General features: G+C 36.2%; 1 protein-coding gene across 4 annotated transcripts in view; it reads left to right on the top strand.

Moving 5' to 3' along the window:
• The first annotated feature begins 480 nt into the window (after positions 1 to 480).
• The window catches only part of LOC127440621 (transcriptional enhancer factor TEF-1), a 121244-nt gene continuing 115724 nt past the window's right edge, over positions 481 to 6000 (top strand). For 3 of the 4 annotated variants that reach the window (XM_051697349.1, XM_051697330.1, XM_051697340.1), the window contains exons 1-2: positions 482 to 773; positions 1212 to 1327. The gene's annotated coding sequence lies outside the window, so the exon portion shown is untranslated. Of the gene's footprint in view, positions 774 to 1211; positions 1328 to 6000 lie in introns of all 4 variants that reach the window. The other variant, XM_051697321.1, reaches the window with a different exon arrangement.

Below are 6000 nucleotides of genomic sequence, written 5' to 3'. Positions count from 1 at the left end.
ATTTTGTTTAGTCAAAACATAATTCCCATAGTTCCATTTATGTTATTCCATAGTTTTGATAACTTTACTATTATTCTAAAATGTGAAGAAAAAAAATTATAATAAAGAATAAGTGTTTCAAAACTTTTGACCGGTAGTGTCTATATATATATATATATGTATATGTGTGTGTGTGTGTGTGTATATATGTATAATGCAATAACATTTATACTTTTTTTTTTTTTTTTTTGCTGTGGCTTAGGTGTAAAATTACTTTTTACGCATTTAACTATACAGATAAAGTAAGCTTGTAAACTATTAAAACTACAAGACAGAGAACTGAATCTTTGCAAAAAAAGGTGGGTTAGAAAGTATAAACAGCTCAGTTGCTCTCTCACTCTCTCTCTCTCTCTCTCTTTGGAGGGTGATTTGGACGTGTCCTGTGAGGTCATCCCCACGATGTGGTCCCTCCTTCCCGGTGGAGAAGCTCTGGGATGACGCCACCCTCTCGCTCCGCCCTACTGCAAACTCGACGCTCGCGTTCATTTCATTCCTGCTCTCATTCCGAGCATTCTTCGCATCTCTATCGGTGCGGCGGAGATTCACGTCACATTCCCGGCCGGCCCAAGAAACACAAGAATAACTTTACACAGTTTGCAAAAAAAAAAAAAAAAAAAAAAACAAACAAACAAAAAAATTATATAAACACACACTAGAAAAAAAGAAAAAAGAAAAAAGAAAAAGAAACCAAGGGGCCGAACTTAAAAATTGATATAAATAAAGCGGACGTTAAGGTAAGTTTTGAGGCTATTAGCCTATTATGGTATGCGAAATGGTTTACAATGAAATTATTTTGCGTATAAGTTGGGGCACGAGCAAATAAAAACTGTACTACGCTATTATGATTGTTGACAGGCATGTAACGAGAGGGGTCGGACTGAAAGTATCTTTTCAATGGGGTTTAGTTCGACACTGCATCAACAGGGTGCTTTCACTTTGTGCACCGACTCAGTGTGACATAGCGCGAAAATCTTTGACATTTTTCGAATTTTTTATTTTTTGCGAAAGAAGCCTGACCTCACGCGCTCGTGCCCCGCAGTAAGTCCTGTAAATGTACACCAGAAACAACAAGCGTCATTTTGGGGGAAAACATTTTTGGACGCACATTATTGCATGAAAAAGATTTTTGGACAAGATGACGGATCCAAATGTTGCTGTTTTCTCCTCCATAGTTGGCTGCACATTTCCTCGCAACATTTTCGGAGCGGTGCGAAAAACATCGCGCGGAGAGACTTGTTGCTCGCGCGTCTTTGGCGTTTGCTCGCGAGCTTCTGTTGAAACCTTACCCGTAAGTACACATTTGACCTTTCTTCTCTTTATTTATCTGACTTCATTGAACTCTTTGCTTCTTGCTTTGGTTGCATAAAAATGGTCGTCTTGTAATTTAATTGTTACTGAATTACTATCAAATCCATTTTAACTTGAAGCTTCAGTTCTTGTCTTTTATTTTATAAACAACAACAACAACAACAATAACCACCCTGTGTGCTCTTATAACTAAACTTCAGAGCCTTAGTCACTCTCTTTAGCAGAGGAAACTTTTGTTGACTGTCGCAATAGTTCAAATAACCCATTTATTTAACATCTATACAATCCCAGCTCTTTATTTTTATTCATTTTTTATTTTTTTTATGATCTCTGTCTTGTTGTATTGTTTGTGCACTAGAAAAATTCCTTGTATGTGGAAGCATACTTGGCAATAAAGCTCATTCTGATTCTAATTCTGATTCTGAATCCCAGCAGTTGTTGACTTTGTTTTTAGATTTGTGGGCTTGTATTCCGAAAGGTTGCATGGGAGAATCTGAATCTATTCCTCTGTCATTTCCTTTGTTGGGATTGCCCGCCCTGTTTCTTTATGGAGTAATGTCCAGCTTCAGCGTATTGCATTTTGACTTAATAAATGATGCCAGTTACAGTGTGTCAGGGTGTTACAAAGACACTTGTATTGAGAAACATTGTTTTTTTAAAATCATGAGAACAGTTACTGAATGCAACGATAACAGCAGGACGGTAGCTAAGCCTAGCACTGTACCAATGACTAGCTTTACCAACTCCAAAAACTGTCCAAGCTTTTTACCTAATGTGATGTAGTATGTTATCTTAGAGTGTGTACAGGTGTTGTAAAACCACTTCTCAATGTTTTATGAATTTTATTTGGAATTGCCAGAGTGAGCTCGTAAACATGGACCTGTCGCTCTTTGCTCTTCTTCAGTTTATTACAGTCTGGCATTCAACTCCAGCTCCCATACAGAAGTCTGATATGGCCACATATAAAATGATACTTAATATATTTGGGCATATATGTAAATATTAAAATTTCACTATGATTTTGGAAAATACACGTTACATTTATGAAAGTGTTTTGAAATGTACGTTGCATATATGTGCAAGTATGTGATTTTTTTTTTTTTTTTTTTTAAATCAGTGAAAACATACATCAACATACTTATTACATATTTGTTTTGTGTCTATTGCCATATATCAGATGTATGGATTAATACAACTAAATGACATTTAATAAGCCCAGAGCTTTTGTATTCCTGAAAGTTTCTTCAAATTTTGAGTAAAAAAAAAAAAAAAAGGGTTCATTGCCGATTTATGATGTGATTGCATATGAGTTGATTATCATGAGTCTCTTACAAAAAAATCACTGTTATTACAACAAAAACTGTAACTTGGTTTGGACGCTTTTTACACTTCTGTGTTTTGGACCGTGGAAGTAAACGATTGCAGGGTAAACTTCGATAATGTCAAATGGGAGTGAATGGGAGACCACGGCAAATATAATTTTTGCTTACACATTTGCTCCAACATCAAAAAGAAAAACACCACCATTACGTTCGCACAACTTTCCATATGAAGATACAATTAGAGAGCGATTGATTACGACAATTAGAAGAGAGAAGGTTTAACTGTCGAACTTTACTGCTACTCTCTCAGCAGCTGCTTTAGAAACCTCAATGCATTTGTGGAACTCGCTTTTTAAAACTAATTCCAGGGTAATATAATACAAAGGATAATGCTATAAATGTACACTAAATTATTAAAAAATTGCAAATATAAAAAAAGTCTCCTACATTTACGCTGCAAAATAAGGCCGAAATACGTCATCACAGTCTGTGAAAAGGGTGCATTAGTTAGGATATTATTTTGGCCGACACTATGCTTGATATGGCACATAAGAGTACGTTGTAAGAATTTTATAGGCTAGTATTTTTTCATAACTACTGTACAGGATAAAGAGCATTCGTTAGTTGTTTCATCATCATGGTTATGGATTTCCTGTCTTTTTCTAATGCTAAAGCTTTAAGACCGTTGCCCCTTGCCCTGCTATGGAGTTTAATTCTTGACAGGAAACAAGTTCCCCTATTGTGTGTTTTAGGAAAAGACCCCTTTTCTTGCAGTTAATTATTGACTTATATTTCACATTGGCCCCTTTTATAAAGTAGGGTCAGTGAGACACAATGTGTTGTTTGTAGCCTCTAGTTCATTATCATGTACGGTAAACACATTGACTTCTATCAGATGCAACCCCTGACATGACACAGGCAAATCTGCTTGTTGTGTGAAAAATAAGCATGGTTATAGGTACTGTGTGTTCAGTTTTCTGCAGTGTGTAAATGTGTTGAACACGAGACTGCTTGAAATTTTCAGATGAGTATGAAACGTTGTACATTGAACTCATGCATTGATGTTATGTTAATATGAGGTTGGAAGACTAACTACTCATCGGCTACATCCTTACGCATTTTTTAATTTGGTAAACAAATATAAATGATGTAATATGAGGAGAAAGAATTATTTTGAGCAGTGACCAAAAAGTTTTCAACTTAGTCTTAGCTGTATACCGGCACACCTTATGCTTGGTGTGCTGTTGGTCAATGCGCAAATTTGTAATAATCAGATTGCATGAGTTTTTTTTTTTAGTTGTTTAGTATACTGTTCTGTTTTCTTTTATGTACTTGTGGCACTTTGTTTGGCTTGCAACGTATAGCATAGCCCACTTTAAAATAGGACTACAATCTGTGTAAAGGGAAATCCCACGTGACTGGGCATAAATAATGAATTTGTATTAGAAGGGGGGAAAGAACATACATTTCAATACTTTTCTGTTTCAGTGGTGCTCTTCGCCGTGGCTGAGGAAGAAAGCATTCTTTCAGTTTTGAAATGAGAAGCTAATAGGTGCACTGCTCAGACATAGTGGATTGGGTTACCTCTGGGAATGGAGGATTGTGGGGGAATGGGAGCGGATAGAGAGAACCTATTGTTTTTCCTGTTGCTTAGGCTGGGAGGAGTGTGTGCGAGCCTGTTGAGTTGCATACGGCAAACAGTGCTGTGCTCCAGCAGACATCTGGTTTAGTCCCTCTCTGCACCTGTAAGGAAATAAAATGCAAATATGAACATTTGCTCACACATTTACTGCTCAGGGAATCCAGGCTAACTGCCATTTGTCATACTGTGCCCATCATTCGCTGTTTAGGCCCAGCTATTGTTATTCCAGCAACAGGCGGCAGCGGCCGTGGCACCATATGGCCTGTGTACACTTCAGATGAGATATCTGTTCACTTACCTTATCAATGGCATTTTAAACCATTTCATATTTGAGTCGCTAACTTTTTACATGTTTTCAAGTTATTATAATTTTTTTTTTAAAGGATGAAAGAAAAGAAAGTCAAATATTGTTGTCTGAATGATATCCTGCTCGCTAAACAATAGCATTTCCTTGGTTTGTATTTTTTATGTGCCTGTATTTGTTAACAGTCCGTTTTGAAATTTGTGTATGCACAGAGTGACTGATGGAAATTGAGTTATTATGCAAATGACATTTTTAATACTAAAACACAGTCTCTTAAAAAAAAAAAACAACCTGTTGATTCAGTCTAAATGTAAAGTTTAAAGGATAGTTCACCCTAAAATGAAAATTCTCTCATCATTTACTCACCCTCATACTATCCCAGATGTGTGTGACTTTCTTTCTTCTGCTGAACACAAATTATGATTTTTAGAAGAATATCTCAGCTCTGTAGGTCCATACAATGCAAGTGAATGGTGATCAGACCTTTGTAGCTCCAAATCCATAAGGCTCTAGTGGTTAAATCCATATCTTCAGAAGAGATATTATAGGTGTGGGTGAGAAAAAGATAAAAAGTTCTTTTTTTACTCTAAATATCCATTTTCACTTTCACTTTTTCATCTGAAAGTCACATATGGTGCCTGTTTAGTTTAACATCTGAAAGTGAAAGTGGAGATTTAGAATAAAAAAGGACTTAAATATTGTTCAGTTTCTCACCCACACCTATTATATCGCTTCTGAAGATGTGGATTTACTTGAGTCTTATGGATTACTTTTATGTTTGCTTTATGTGATTTTTGGAGCTACAAAGGTCTGATCACCATTCACTTGCATTGTATGGACCTACAGAGCTGAGATATCCTTCTAAAAATCTTTGTTTATGTTCTGCTGAAGAATGAAAGTCATACACATCTGGGATGGCATGAGGGTGAGTAAATGATGAGAGAATTTTCATTTTTGGCGAATTATCCCTTTAAGTAATATTGACTATGTAAGTTTATAGTTGTGAGTACTTGCTATTAAAACATCAATCTACTGTACTTTTGTCTGTGGTTAGACTCCCCATCGGAAACATTGCATCATTCTAGTGAATCATTTCAAGGGTTGTTTTGACTAATGTTCAAATTAGTGGTTATTCTTGAATTAACACCTGGCACACGGAATAGAAAACAAGCGATAGGCTTTTAGAAATGCGTTGAGCTTCTCTGGTTTTTTTTTTTTTCTTTTTTTCTCACATGTTGATGCTTTTATTGACGTCATGTGATTTATGTTCACTCGGGGGGGCAGCATGGAACAAGTAGGTTTATAATGGCGATACACTATGAAATAGGGTTTACCTCAACGAGACTTCAACAGATATGAATGAACCGCACAAAAGTGCCTTTGCC

Source organism: Myxocyprinus asiaticus, chromosome 1 (assembly GCF_019703515.2).
Source record: "Myxocyprinus asiaticus isolate MX2 ecotype Aquarium Trade chromosome 1, UBuf_Myxa_2, whole genome shotgun sequence".
In the NCBI taxonomy this organism is placed as follows: domain Eukaryota; kingdom Metazoa; phylum Chordata; class Actinopteri; order Cypriniformes; family Catostomidae; genus Myxocyprinus; species Myxocyprinus asiaticus.
Note: the sequence above shows the minus strand (reverse complement) of the source record. Positions and strands in the feature narration are given on the sequence as shown.